General features: G+C 36.7%; 1 long non-coding RNA gene across 1 annotated transcript; it reads left to right on the top strand.

The window, feature by feature from the left end:
• The first annotated feature begins 3,759 nt into the window (after positions 1–3,759).
• On the top strand, positions 3,760–9,860 carry LOC141365275 (uncharacterized). The gene is made up of 3 exons (XR_012370499.1): positions 3,760–3,774; positions 8,620–8,922; positions 9,345–9,860. It is a non-coding gene; the product is annotated as an uncharacterized lncRNA (long non-coding RNA).
• Positions 9,861–15,113: the final 5,253 nt, after the last annotated feature.

Genomic DNA, 15,113 nt, shown 5'->3' with positions numbered 1-15,113 from the left:
CGCCTGTCTCGTCCCTCTCCATGGTTCTTTTTGCGCGTTCCCCCGCCCATCAATCAATCATCCGACCGTGGCGCGTCTTTATCACCTTACTTTTATATTTATTTTTACTCAGTAACGAATATGATTTAACATGTAGCGAAGTAACCTACAATACTTTAAACATACTTAAGTAAAAGTAAAGTACAGATTTTAAAAACTACTCAAAGTAAAAGTACACAAAAAACTCAGTTACAGCAAGGTGAGTAAATGTAATTTGTTACTTTCAGCTCTGCCTCACCTCTGCATGAATGCATAAAAATGTTTTCTTGATCGTTTATCTGCTTCTGCTCTCAGAAAACGAAATATGTTCATGTTTATATGTCAACATAGTCCAGTTTTAAAACATATGAGGATAAACTGATAAGTGATGGGAAACGTTGTATTGTATATAGCTGATTAACGCGTCGGCTCCGTAGACTTCTCTACCACCGGAATGTGTGTCGGTGGTGACCGGTGAGGTAAAATGGGCGCGGGCAGTGGACCAAACCACTGTGAGGCAAGGGAGGGGTAATCAAAATGTTTAAAAGTTTTTTTGTTGTTGCTCCGTTTGCATTTGTATTGTTTCACTTCTTACACACCTATTTTAAGTATTATAAATCATTAAATAATTTTCAATACACATATTCTAATGATATTTTAGGGGGGACAACCCTCAGATGGGGGGGTCCTGTCCCCCCCGACCCCCCCGGGATTTCCGCCCATGTTTATACAGTGTAGAGAAAATTGTACTGCACTGGCTTTACTGTTGTTGAGTGTAAGAACTGAAACAATTTAATAAAAACAACCAGATACGTTATCTGAATGGTGGATGGTGTTATTAAATCGTGTCAATAACAAATATCATTTCATTTAGCAGATTCATGTTCATGTCCTTTAATCGAGTACCATGAAGGCTTTCTGTTTTAATTAGGTAAATAAAGTGAGGTGTGCAAGTTATTAAACCGTATATATTTTTATGGACAAAAGGAACATATACACAAACATGCTCTGCACATTTTGTATGTTTCTCTCATCTGAAACTGTCATTTTAGTTCATAGAGATCTATTCTGTAGGTCTTACTAAATGTTTGCTTGTTTAAATCTTTTAGACATTTTTTTAACAAAAGTAATTGTTCTTCTAGAACATATATATTCTTTGACATAGATATTATGTGCAAACATACAAGTATTTCAGATAACAGCCTCTGTCATATTATAGTAGGCCTAAAAGTAGTACTAAAGCTCTACGTTTTTTTATATTTAACCGCTGGCTATGTCCATACATAACTGATACAGATGTGTTGTTTATATCAAATGGAGTTAATAACAAATGATGTCATTAAGCAAATGTCAGTCAGATTTGCTATTAAGCACTTATTAGTGTTCACACATGTGCTGTGCTAGAGTAAGTTTTCAGCAAATCATTTACATTTAAAATAACCAATTGTATCATAACATTACAATTTCATTGCAATAATTCTATAAACAATTATTAAAAACTTTATAAGATACATCATGACATGTTTATGTTCTGGAAAGTAGATTAGAATACTAAAGCTACTGATAACCAAATATATATTCTCTTTATGTATGACTATTAGTTATTATTTCTAATGTTGGCCTATTATTGTTCTTTAAGGATCCACATATTTACAGCAATCTTTTTCATACCTTTAGGATTTGAAAAATTCTAAGACAACATTTGAAGCTTTGTAACTTTATTGGGTTGTTTCCCACAGGTTTAGATTGATGCATGACTAGCCATTAGTTATGTAAAAACATTTAGGTACTTTTTACAAACAGTCCTTATAAAAAACATTACTGGTGTAAATCTTAAGACAAAACTATGGCCCAGATATATTTAAAGGTAGGCCAGTATAAGCTATTTTCAAGTAAGACAACTAAAACTTAAGCCTAAATTTTAGTCTGGAACTACACTTAAACCAATGGTCAGTAACATTAATCTCTAATTCAAAGTTAGTCATACATTTTTATCTTCACGATTGAACACAACTGTTTTAATTATCACGTGAAAAAATATTTAAATTATTTAAATTATATTTAAATCCAAATAGTAAGACTGATTAGCCCTAACTAACTACTAATTCTTCAGACTAGTCCTTAAAACACAGTCTTAATTATGTTTTTTATATGATATAGTTTTTTAAATAACAGAACTAAAATATTAAATGTATCATTTTTTATAACGAGTTGAATTTGAATCCCGAGCAGTTTTAACCTTACGGACATGTTACTATAGCAACAACTCTAGGATGACCTTCGAAGAAACAAATAATTCAACATGAAGCTAAATCGTCAACAATGAAATACAGCTGAGTAATCCACGTATGAACGACAGACCCAGCAGTGAAGCACTACATTAAAAAGTCAATTCTATGCAATCCAGTTGAGAAAGGAGGATACATTTTTTTACTAGATTTTAATACTGCTAACTGTGTTTTTAAAAATAAGTGGATAAAAAGTTACTGAAGTTGCAAAGGTAGTATATGGAACATCATACCAGAAATGATTTTTAAGAAATTGGGTGGTTTGGATTTTTTTTTTGCGATACAATTTTGATATAAACAAGTTTCCCATAAAACTGTCAGGTTTCCATAAACAGGTTTGTTTTTCTTGGATGCTCATATATAAAAATAACTTTTCTCCACATAGATCTGTTATTTGGAATAACAAGAATATTCTATACAAGAAACAGATCCTTATTTTATAGAAATTGGTATGATAATAATATAATATTAGTGAGGCAGTTATTTAAAGATGATGGTCACCTCTTTAATTATTGTGAATTCCTCAATCACTATAAGATTCCAGTAACTGCTAAGGAATTTGCAGTTGTATTTGATGCCATACCTAGTGGACTTATTGAACTCTTTCAATGTTATACATCTTATGATTGTAACTCCTTACATAATACTCAGTTATGTATTAATAGAGTAAATATTCTAGAAAAAAAATTAATAACTTTTTTATAAGAACAGAAATGAATGTAGAAATGAATATTTACCTAGATGTAAACCATACTAATCTGCAGTTCAACCTTTAAACTTTATTAAGTTTTAATTTAAACTATTTGATTGTAATATTATAGTAATGAGTTTCTAAAATTAATATATATATATATATATATATATATATATATATATATATATATATATATATATATATATATATATATAATTAGATTTTAATTAGTTTTAATACATTTTGATGATTTGATTTAAAAATAAAATAGATATAGTACAGTAAATTCACAAAATAGTTTTTCATATAAACATAAACATCTAGAGAAGTACTTTCAACTCACTGAAACGCAGTAGTTTCGAGATGGGTCTGTCTGCGGACCGCAAGAGAGGGGCGTGCCGTTAAGGGGCGTAACTTTTAGCAGTGGGCGTAACCTTAAGTTGTCCAAGTTACACAGAACCACGCGAGACGTCAGGACGACTGGCCGAGGACTCGGTGAGGCGCGCGACAGGTTGGCAACAGCTAGACTGTGACTGGGTAGGAGATGGCGGAAGGAAGTGAGGAGACAGGAAGTGAGATGGGATTTGAATAAGAAGGCGGGAGAGATAGGAGTGTTTGGAATGTAATGAGATCAAGAAAACGGAAAAAAAAAGGAGAAAGTAGCATATAATGTAGATGAAACGGATAGTGAACAAAGTATGACAATAATAAGTAAACCACAAGAGGAAGAGTATAAAGTGATCATGAAGCTAACTCAGGAGGGGTCGTCATTTGGTGAGTGGAATCCGATTCATTTAACAAAGTCGATAAACAAATTGTTAGGTGAGATCAAAAATGCAAAAGTGTTAAGAAGTGGAGCACTGTTGATTTTTTGTAGGAATAAAAAACAACAAGAAAGAGCCATAGAATTGGCCACAATAGATGATAAGAGAATAAAATGTGCCCTGGCTGGAAACAAGTTGTGGGTTCGAGGAGTTATTACAGGAATACCGGTAAATATCAAAGAAGATCAAATCAAAGACAATGTAGCAGGGGCAAAAGTGCTGGAGGTAAAACGCCTTAAAACAACTAGAAACGGGGAAAAGAGTGATAGCTTGTCTGTTATGATTAAGTTTGATGACACAAGACTCCCAAGTAAGGTATATATAGGTTATATGAGCTACGAGGTCAGAACATACATCCCTCCCCCATTGAGATGTTTTAAGTGCCAAAAATATGGTCATGTAGCAGCTGTGTGTAAAGGTAAACAAAGATGTGGTAGATGTTCAGGTGAACATGAGTATGGGAAGTGTGGAGAAGGGGTAAAGCTGAAATGCTGTAACTGTGGCGGAGAACATAGTTCAGCCTATCGTGGATGTGAAGTTAGCAAGAGAGCAATGGAGGTGCAGCGAGTGAGATCACTGCAAGGAATAACATATGCAGAAGCTGTAAAGAAAGTCTCTAAGGAAAAGAAAACCCATGAACCAGAAGTTAAAGAAAATGTGAGTACGTCTTGTGAGAAATGTGGAAAAATTGAGGCAAAGAAAGACTTGTTGGTTATGAGTAAAAGTGAATTTGTGTTGTTTATGGTTGAGGTGATAAATTGCTCGGCACAGACAGACAGAAAGACAGAAAAGATCAAAATAATAGTTAAGTCAGCAGAAAAATATCTAGGAATAAAAGGACTTAGCTGTGAAGTAGTGGAAGAAATGATAATGGCAGGAAGTGCAAACTCGCAGTCATGGGTTGGTGGCTCTTTATGATATTAACAATATTGCAATGGAACTCCAGAAGCCTTATAGCAAATGGACAGGAATTCAAGAGTTTTGTCTCAGATTTAGCGGATAAACCTCAAGTAATATGTGTGCAAGAGACATGGTTAAAACCACAGTTGGATTTTGTATTGTATGGATATAATTCAATTAGGAGAGATAGAGAAACAGGTAAAGGTGGAGGAGTAGCAACTTTTGTTAAAAGTGGGGTAAGATATAAACTTATTAATAAAGGGAAAGAAAAGGAATCTGTTGTAATTGAAGTATGGTCAGGGGAAAATAGTATTAAAATAGTTAATTTTTACAACCCGTGCAATAGATTAAGTGATGGAATGTTGGAAATAGTGTGTGGATCACTGCAGGGCAAGATAGTGATATGCGGAGATTTTAATGCACACAGTACGTTATGGGGAAGTAAAAACACAGATATAAATGGATTAGCAATAGAGAAATTTATAGATGATAAGGAGCTAGTGTGTATAAATGATGGAAAGGGCACGCGGTATAATAGTTCAAGTAACACAGAAAGTGCCATTGATTTAACACTGGTTTCAATTGGAATTGCAGGAATTAGTGTATGGGAAGTAATGAGTAAATCAACAGTGGGTAGTGATCACTATCCAATAATGACTAGAATAGGCATAGAGATACACCAAGATGGGGAAGCGAAAATACCAAGGTGGAAATTAGATAAAGCTGATTGGGAGACTTTTCAAGAAATTAGTGGGAATAAGTGTGTAGAAATAATGAATAGAGATATAACAGATGTGGATGAATTGAACAATGAAGTAGTCACAGCCATTATACAAGCAGCAGAAGAAACAATTCCTAAAAGTACAGGGAATAAACAGGGGAAAAGCGTGCCGTGGTGGGATGATAGCTGTAGAATAGCAGTTAAAAAAAGAAATAAAGCATTTAAACAGCTTAAAGTTCGTCACACATTAGAAACTTTAATTCGCTATAAAAGGGCACAAGCAGTAGTTAGGAAGACGATTAGATCGGTCAAACGCATGTATTGGAGAGAGTATTGCAATAAAATTGGAAGCGAAACTCAGTTGTCAGACATATGGGGAACCATTAGAAGAATGAGTGGATTAGGTAGAAAGGTGGAAATGCCAGTGTTATTTAGCAACAACAAGAATGCAGTTAGTAATGCAGAAAAAGCAGAGCTTTTGGTAGAAACTTTTGTGAAAATCCACAGTTCTGGTAATTTGTCTACGATAGATAAACAGAATAGGAGTCAGACTTTGTTAGAAAACCCTGAAATTAAAGAAAGTAGAAATGCATCAGGAGGGGATATGGACTTGCCTTTTACTATATTTGAATTTAAAAAGGCTATCTTAAATGCACGGCAAACAACACCAGGGAAAGATGCTGTATGTTATAGCATGCTAGGGCATATGAAAGAAGTGTCATTGGAGTTAGTATTAAGGCTTATTAATATGATATGGAATACAGGTAAAATCCCACATGAATGGAAACGGGCAGTGATAGTCCCTATACTCAAACCTGGTAAGAATGCTGTAGACCCGTCAAGTTATAGACCTATAGCGTTGACGTCACAATTAGGAAAAGTCATGGAAAAAATGATAACAGATAGGTTAAACTACTATATGGAAGGTAAGGGTCTTTTTTCAGCTTATCAGTCAGGATTTCGTAAGGGTAGGGGGACAATGGACTCTGTTTTATGCTTAGAAGCAGAAGTTAGGAAAGCACAAACTAATAAGGAAAGTGTAATTGCTGTGTTCTTTGACGTTGAAAAAGCATATGACATGCTGTGGAAGGATGGACTACTTATTAAACTTGACAAATTAGGAATAAAGGGTAAATTATTCGGTTGGATAATGGACTTTCTGGATAGTAGAACAATAGAAGTTAAGGTTGGTACAGAGTATTCAAGTAGGCGTATTGTGGAAAATGGTACTCCACAGGGTAGTGTTTGCAGCCCCATACTGTTCAATATTATGATAAATGACATTTTTGATCAGGTAAATGGAAGTGTAGGTAAGTCACTTTATGCAGACGATGGAGCACTCTGGGTTAGGGGTCGAAATGTAGAATACTTAAGAAAGAAAATGCAAAATGCAATAGAGAAAGTTGAACAATGGACTTATAAATGGGGATTTAAACTATCAATCCCCAAAACTCAAGTTATATGCTTTTCTAAGAGCCACAAAGTAGTGCCACTGAAATTGTATGGACACGATTTGGAACAAGTTAAAGTGGTTAGGTTTCTAGGGGTTATCTTTGACGAGAGGCTGACTTGGTGTCAACATATTGATAAGGTCAGAAATAAATGTAAGAAGATCAATAACGTGTTGAGATGTTTATCAGGGCGAGACTGGGGAGCGAGTAGAGCATCGCTAATAAACATTTATCAGGCTCTCATGAGAACTGCCTCTGACTATGGTTGTTTAGCGTATATGTCAGCATCAGAATCTAACCTTAAAAAGCTTGATGTGGAGCAGGCACAGGCTCTTCGGATTTGTACCAGAGCGTTTAAAACATCACCTGTAAATGCATTACAAGTGGAGGCAGGAGAGATGCCGTTACGTATAAGAAGGGTTAAGATCATGTTGGCATATTGGACTAATTTACAAGGACATAAAATGGTCCACCCCACAAGAACTGTCTTGCAAGAATGCGCAGAGCATAGTAAACGCAATTTTTGCAGTTTCGGATGGGTGGGGAATAATAAGGCTCAAAATGCAGGTCTCAATCAGTTGCAAATAGGACCCACTGTAGCAATATCAACTATTCCACCCTGGAAATTTGTTAAGCCATATGTAAATATAAGTTTACAACAAATACTAAAAGAAAATACAAAGATAATGCCAGAGTGGGTAATAGTTCAAAATTATGTAGAGCAGTATCAAGAGGAAGTATTCATATTTACGGATGGATCAAAGCAGCCAGAAACAGGCCGTACTGGTGCAGCCTTTTTTATTCCTCGATATGAAATAGCAGTCAAAAAGAGGACAACAGATCACCTGTCAGTATACACTGTGGAGTTGGTAGCAATTGTACTGGCATTAGAGTGGGTGGAGAAAAATAATAATAATCAGAACAAAGGGGTCATTATAGCCTCAGACAGTTTGTCAGCATTAATAAGTATTCAATCTGGGATAGCATCATGCAGACAAGACCTCATTCATCAAATACTACACTTGCTTCTCACACTTCATAATAAAAGAATAGATGTCTCCTTCCTTTGGGTTCCTGCCCATGTAGGGGTGGAAGGAAATGAAACTGTAGATATGCTGGCAAAAAGCTCTACAAATCATGAAATCATAGATACGCACGTACCAATAAGTAGAGCAGAGGTCAAAACTATCATAAAGCAACATTCCCTTAAAATATGGCAGGAATATTGGAACACAGCAGATACAGGACGTCATTTATACAGTATACAAAGTCAAGTAGTCACAAGCATGAGGAAGGGCAGGAGCCCAAGGGAAGAGATGATAGTATCACGTCTTAGAATAGGTCACACTGGTTTAAACACAACATTGTATAGAATAGGAAAACATCCCACTGGTTTATGCACTGAATGTAATGTACAAGAGACAGTAAAACACATACTTTTAGACTGCACAAAATATGAAGAAGATAGGGTAAAATGAAAAACACAAATAGACGAACAAAGTATGACACTTGAGCTTTTATTAAGGGAAACATCTGGGAAAATACACAATTTACTTATCTTATTTTTGAAAAATACTGGGTTAAGTGAAAGATTTTGATAGGGTTTAGTTATTTATTTATTTTTATTTTTATTATTATTATTATTATTATTATTATTATTATTATTATTTTTTTTTTTTTTATCTCTCTTTCCTTTTATGTCATTCTAATGCCCACACTCCAGTCTAGTAGGTGGCGGTAATGCACCTTTCAGTTGAGTTGCCAACCGCCATTAAACCCGAAAGAAGAAGAAGAAGAAGAGACGTCAGGACGAGATGTTGTCATTCTGTCTTCTCTTCTGCCCGCATAGAGATACGGCGGCTAAAGGCGTTATTAAAGTTGCTCATCCAAGCGCCCTCATGTTTGTTCGTACCAATTTTAATGGACGGGAAGCCGACTGACGAACATCCTTTTCCCGAGAAATGGTTCGGCTACGACACATGTTAAGAAGTCACGCCAGGGGCTTAATTAAGGTCGACCGTTTCAGGTAAGCTCGCTAACGTTAGCTATGTGTTGTTAGCCTAATGTTAGATTTGTGAAGTCCGTTCTGTGATTACACTTATGATCAGTAACGAGTAGTTAACAAAATGCAACAAATCTTGCATGAGTTTCATTGCTCACCTATATATTTTCCTGATTGCGATAGTAACGTTAGATATTAGTACATTAGAATCTTACAGTTATTCCTGTAAGTTGTCGACATTTCAAATGACAGTTAATTAATTAATGACCTACTAAACGTCATAATAACACTGGAGTTAAAGGATGTGTGTACTACTGTCTCGTTTTTAATGTATCTCTCTCAAACCCTATTCTGTTTAGTATGGGTGCCATTGTATATTCTCATAATGTAAGCTTATTTTAAGTACAAATGTAAAATATGTTTGTTTATGGTTATTATTTTCACAGCTGCATTGATGTGAAGTGATGCAGTGGACAACTTGTGAGGGTGATACCATCCACATGCACCTTAACTGTGATGCAGAAATATAATAGGATGATCCATCTGTCTACACTTCAAACTCACAACTCAACCTTAAACAACCCATATCTGTTATGGTAAAACAATGTGGCGGTTTTCCAGACAGGGCTTATACTGTTTCCGGGCTAAAATGCATGTTTGAGCTACTGTAATTAAAAAAACACCTTGTACTGACACATCTCAACATATATCAGTGCCATTGTTTTGTTTCAAGATGCACACCAGTCTTGTTTTTGTAAGGTTTGTTTGTAAAAACGAAAATGTCCTAATATAAGTGCCCAGTCCTGGTTTAATCTAAACCATTGGTGACCAGACCTGTGTCTTGAGATCTACTGTCCTGCAGAGTTCAGCTCCAACCCCAATCAAACACACCTGAACCTGCCAATCAAGCATTTCAGGGCAACCTTAAAATTATAGTCAGGTGTGTTTGTTAAAGCTGGGTTGGAGCTAAAATATGCAGGAGGGTGGATCTCCAGGAACAGGGTTGGTCACCCCTGATCTAAACAAAGGGTTTCCAAACTGTGTCCTGCAAAGTTTAGCTCTAACCCTAATCAAACACACCTGAAGCAGCCAATTAAGGTCTTACCAAGCATACTAGAAACTTACTGGCAGGTGCTCTGATGCAAGTTGGAGCTAAACTCTGCAGGACACCGGCCCTCCAGGACTGAGTTTGGGCACCCCTGACTAAGCCCTGCCTGGGAAACTGCACCAGTGTGTTGAGCTGGCACCATTGGACATTACTGCTGCTGAGAAACAACCACATTTCTCAGCTCTACACAGGGTTGACATTGGATGCATTATTATTATAAAATGCATTCATGTGCACTTTACCAATACTGTACATACATCAACAGCTTCCAGCTATACACTTGGGATCAGCTCCTGATGCCTCTCATAATGCTTTGTTATAATTTATGGCAGGGTGATCTTGCTGAAAGGATATTTTTATAAACCTTTACAATGTCACCAGATGTTACCTGTTGTGAATAATTATTTTATAAACCTTTACAATCTTACTAGTTGTTACATGTTGTGGATAGTTATTTTTATAAAGCTTTACAATGTCACCAGATGTTACATGTTGTGAATGTAAAGGTTTATAAAAATAACCAATGTCACCAGATGTTACATGTTGTGAATGGTTATTTTTATAAACCTTTACAATGTCACCAGTTGTTACATGTTGTGCATAGTTATTTTTATAAACCTTTACAATGTCACCAGATGTTACCTGTTGTGAATAATTATTTTATAAACCTTTACAATCTCACTAGTTGTTACATGTTGTTGATAGTTATTTTTATAAACCTTTACAATGTCACCAGATGTTACATGTTGTGAATGTAAAGGTTTATAAAAATAACCAATGTCACCAGATGTTACATGTTGTGAATGGTTATTTTTATAAACCTTTACAATGTCACCAGTTGTTACATGTTGTGCATAGTTATTTTTATACACCTTTACAATGTTACCTGTTGTGAATGGTTATTTTTATACACCTTTACAATGTTACCTGTTGTGAATGGTTATTTTTATACACCTTTACAATGTTACCTGTTGTGAATAGTTATTTTTTATAAACCTTCACAATATCACCAGATGTTATCTGTTAGCCATTTCTTATAAAACCACGTGAGCACTGTAGATTCCTCTTAAAACTTAAAAAGAATTAAGTCTTTGCAAGTTTGCAAATGAATTTCATCTTGGTTTAATACATATTGAACTGTCTGAGGTGCACATTTACTTAAAAAAAAGATGAAATCACCCTCATTGTGTAACAGTTCACGATTTGAATATTGGTATGCCAAGGTACTTTAATAATTTTAGGTTGGTAAATATGTCCATATATGCCGTATATGGCCATATTGTCTACCCACGTTAACAATGACGATGGATGAGACGATATAAGACCATCCGGGCGTCTTATAGCTTCCTCCGTGCCCTCAATTTAAAACATTTACGGCAGTAATGTTATTTGTCATTACGCTAAAGTTGAAAGAGAGCTATAAACAATCGTCTTACTATTAAACTAGCTAGCGGATGTGCCGTGTCAGTTTAGCGGAAGTCGGACATCTCGCGGGATTCTGTGTGACTTGGACAACTTAAATTTCCGCCCCCTGCTAAAAGTTACGCCGCTTAACGGCACGCCCCTCTCTTGCACTCCGCAGACAGACACTATTGGTGGTTTCTCGAGACCCAATGCTTGGCACATTTTGTATGATTCTCTCATCTGACACAATCAGTTCAGTTCATACAAATCTCCACTGATGATTAAAGTAAATTTGTTTAAAATAGAAGACTTTTGTATATGTGCAGAGCAGTGGGACTCCAGGAATAACTTTGAGAATTACTGATCTAGGGGACAGTTAACGTAACACCCGTTGTTCTAGATGCAAATATTTCCGGAATGATGAGCCAAAAATCCTCACAGACACTTGAGAACATAAGACAAACAGGCCCATCAGTTTAGTTGTAATCGCACACCATTACACTGGACTCGTACATGGTTAATGCTGGCTGGCTGTTGGTCTCATGTTTTCTAAGATATGTAATTATCCTAATAGACCCTTATAAGAATCTGAAAGCAGATGTTAAGTGCAAAATAACAAGTAGGTCAGACAAATATTTATGTGTCGTATACATATGCTATAGCCATCGTTCTTTGTTCTTAGGTTATAGCGCCAACTAGTGGACAATCTCTGAAATGTTTTGCATGTGACCTCTGCCTAGGTCTATACATATGTGTACCAAATTTCGTGTTGATATCTCATTCCTATCATAAATGATGGCCATTTAAGTATTTGTGGCACCGCCTCTTCATACTTTTGACCGTGGTATTGCGACGATGAGTGCAAAGTTCAACTTTTTTTTTGATAATTATTGATATTCAGTGTCTAAGGAATATTCCAGCACTGGATTGGTTCAGATCGGTCAAAAAACCTAGGACTAGTTCGCAAAAGTAGGTTTATAAGAAAATTATGAATATCTAACAAACGATTCGACTGAGACAAATGCTTCTTGAGGAAAAGTTGTTCATTATAAGTACCTCTATTAAATGATATGAAGATCTTGTTGATATCTGAAACACTGCATAATACACAATCACTTAAACACTGAAAAAACGTGATAGCGCCTCCCGGAGGCCGAATTTTTTCTTACTCTGCACAGACCTTCATGGCCAAGAGACAAACAGGCCCAACGCGTTTCGTTTTGATCGGCCTCCGTTAACCCTGTCTAATACCTGCTTTTTCTTGATTGGCCGATGGCGGCCATGTTTTTTGAGCTACGCGAAATTCCTTTTAGACATAGATAGTACCCTAGACCAGGAGCACCGGTGCCAAAGGTCAAGTTGATCGGTCGCATATTTCTATAGTTACAGACCTTCAAAGTTGAGGTGGTGTTATAGCGCCAACTAGTGGTCAAGCGGCGCAATTTTTTGCAGGTGACCCCAGAATAGTCCCCTGTATATGTGTACCAAATTTGGTGTCGATACCTCTTTCCAATCCCAAGTTATACCTATTTAAGTCCAAGAGGCTCCGCCTATTGGGGGCGTTTGGGCGTGGCTTTACGACGGTGAGTCGAAAGTTCAAATTTTTTTTGATAACTTTTAATATTCACACTCCAAGGAATATTACAGCACTGGAACGGTTCCGATCGGACAAAAAACCTAGGACTAGTTCGTTTTTATTTTTTCGACAAAATCGAAAATAGCGAAAAAAATTTCATGACGGAAATGAAATCGGAGATATACGTTTTGTTCGTCTTGACGCAAGGATTCCAGTGATATAAGACACTTGACATTTGGACAAGATTTGTGGGAGTTATGATCATCAACGCGTTTGTTATCGCTATAGCGCCACCTATAGGCCAATCGGGTTGATACTCTATCAACCTCTCCCCAAATTGGGTCCTACCATTTGGCCAAGTTTCAAGTCTCTAGGCCTTACGGTTTGGGCTGCACGTTCCGTTTTACGGCAAAATAATAATAATTAATAATAATTAAAGCTGCAAGCAGCATTTACCGGGTTTCGAGCATTAAAGCACGTCAAATACGTCAGACATCGTCGACCAGGCTGATCCAGCATCCACAAAAACAAAAGAGGTGGTCAGAAACGGTTCATACAGACTATGTATGCTTAAACACACATGCACCTATAGGACAAACATGTCACGTCCTTAATGTGAAGTCATTCGCAGCTACCAGACACACGTGTTCTAAGTTGTCAGCAAAAAAGGTGTTATCATTCAGTGAAAGTGGTGCTTGCAGTGGCAAAACTTGGGTCACAAAATGTTAAAATAGTGTTAATGAGTCAAAAGAGCCGAACCCCATGTCTCTACGATGTTCTGATACAGAGATACAGCTCTTGTAAATGGTTGCTAGGGTATTCTCATCGGTTGCTAGGGAGTGAATTGTAATCCACCAATGATTATACTCAAAGCCATGAAAGACATAATCCATGATGACTCATGATTTTAGATGTAATTTTGCAGTATTTTTAAGTGAAAAAAACAAATAACCACTAGGTGGCGCTATGACAGACTCGTGCATGCAACCTCAGGTCATGACTGTGTTACTTGTAGCTAGAATCACGGCTATTCACTTTAGTTTAGTACAGTTGTCACCAGTCAACAGTTGTATGACCATTGGGCTTACTCAATGTCAAAGGTTTTGTTCAATTATGAGGCCAACTAGTGGTGCAGGTATACCATTTTTTTTGTATTGCCTCAGACTCTGCTCAGACATCAGCGTATCAAATTTGGTGAAAAAATGTCATTTCGTTGCAGAGTTATAAGCATTTATATCTAAAAAACACAAAAAAATGAATGTAATTTTTCGTTTTTTGCAATTTTCGGCCATTTCTGATGGAAATTTTAGCATAACACCAATAGAACTTTTTGTTCAGAAGGTAAAGTTAATTTCTTCCTATGGTTGTTTCGAGTCGATCAGAATAACCCTCGCGGAGTTATTCGCGCATGTTTTTTAAGCGCTATTTTGCTGCGCAGGGCTAACCCTAAGGCGAAACCTGGCATGTTTGGTATCGTTGGACTCGGCAACAATTCAAAACTCTTAGTAAAAAAGTCCCATGAAAATACGTCAAACTTAGCCTAAGTTATAAGCATTTAAATGATTCGTCTGACCACTAGGTGGCGCGGTGACGAAACGAGGCACGCAACCTCAGGCCATGACTCTCATCACAAATACCAAGTGTCGTGTTGATACTTCATTTCTGTCCCCAGTTATAGCCAAAAAAGTCCAATTGGCTGCTCACACTTCAGACGTTTGGGCGTGGCATGTCGACCGTAAGTCGAAAGTTCAACTTTTTTTTAATAATTATTGATATTCGAACTCCAAGGAACATTTTAGCACTGGAACGATTCCGATCGAGCGAAAAACCTAGGACTAGTTCGTTTTTATTTTTTTCGACAAAATCAGAAATAGCGGAAAATTTTTAATGACGGAAATGAAATCGGAGATATACATTTTTTAAGTTTGGAGCCAGGGATTACAATGATACCAAACACTTGAGTGTCTGATGTTTGGTTTAGGAGTTATGAGGCCCAACGCGTCGGGCATTGCTATAGCGCCACCTATGGGCCGATTTGGCTGATTCACTGTATCTGAGTAGCCTGCTAATATACAACCAGTTGACCAAGTGGCAAGTTTCTACGACTTACGGTTTGGGCTGGGCGAC

The sequence above is a fragment of the Misgurnus anguillicaudatus genome, chromosome 7 (assembly GCF_027580225.2).
Source record: "Misgurnus anguillicaudatus chromosome 7, ASM2758022v2, whole genome shotgun sequence".
In the NCBI taxonomy this organism is placed as follows: domain Eukaryota; kingdom Metazoa; phylum Chordata; class Actinopteri; order Cypriniformes; family Cobitidae; genus Misgurnus; species Misgurnus anguillicaudatus.
Note: the sequence above shows the minus strand (reverse complement) of the source record. Positions and strands in the feature narration are given on the sequence as shown.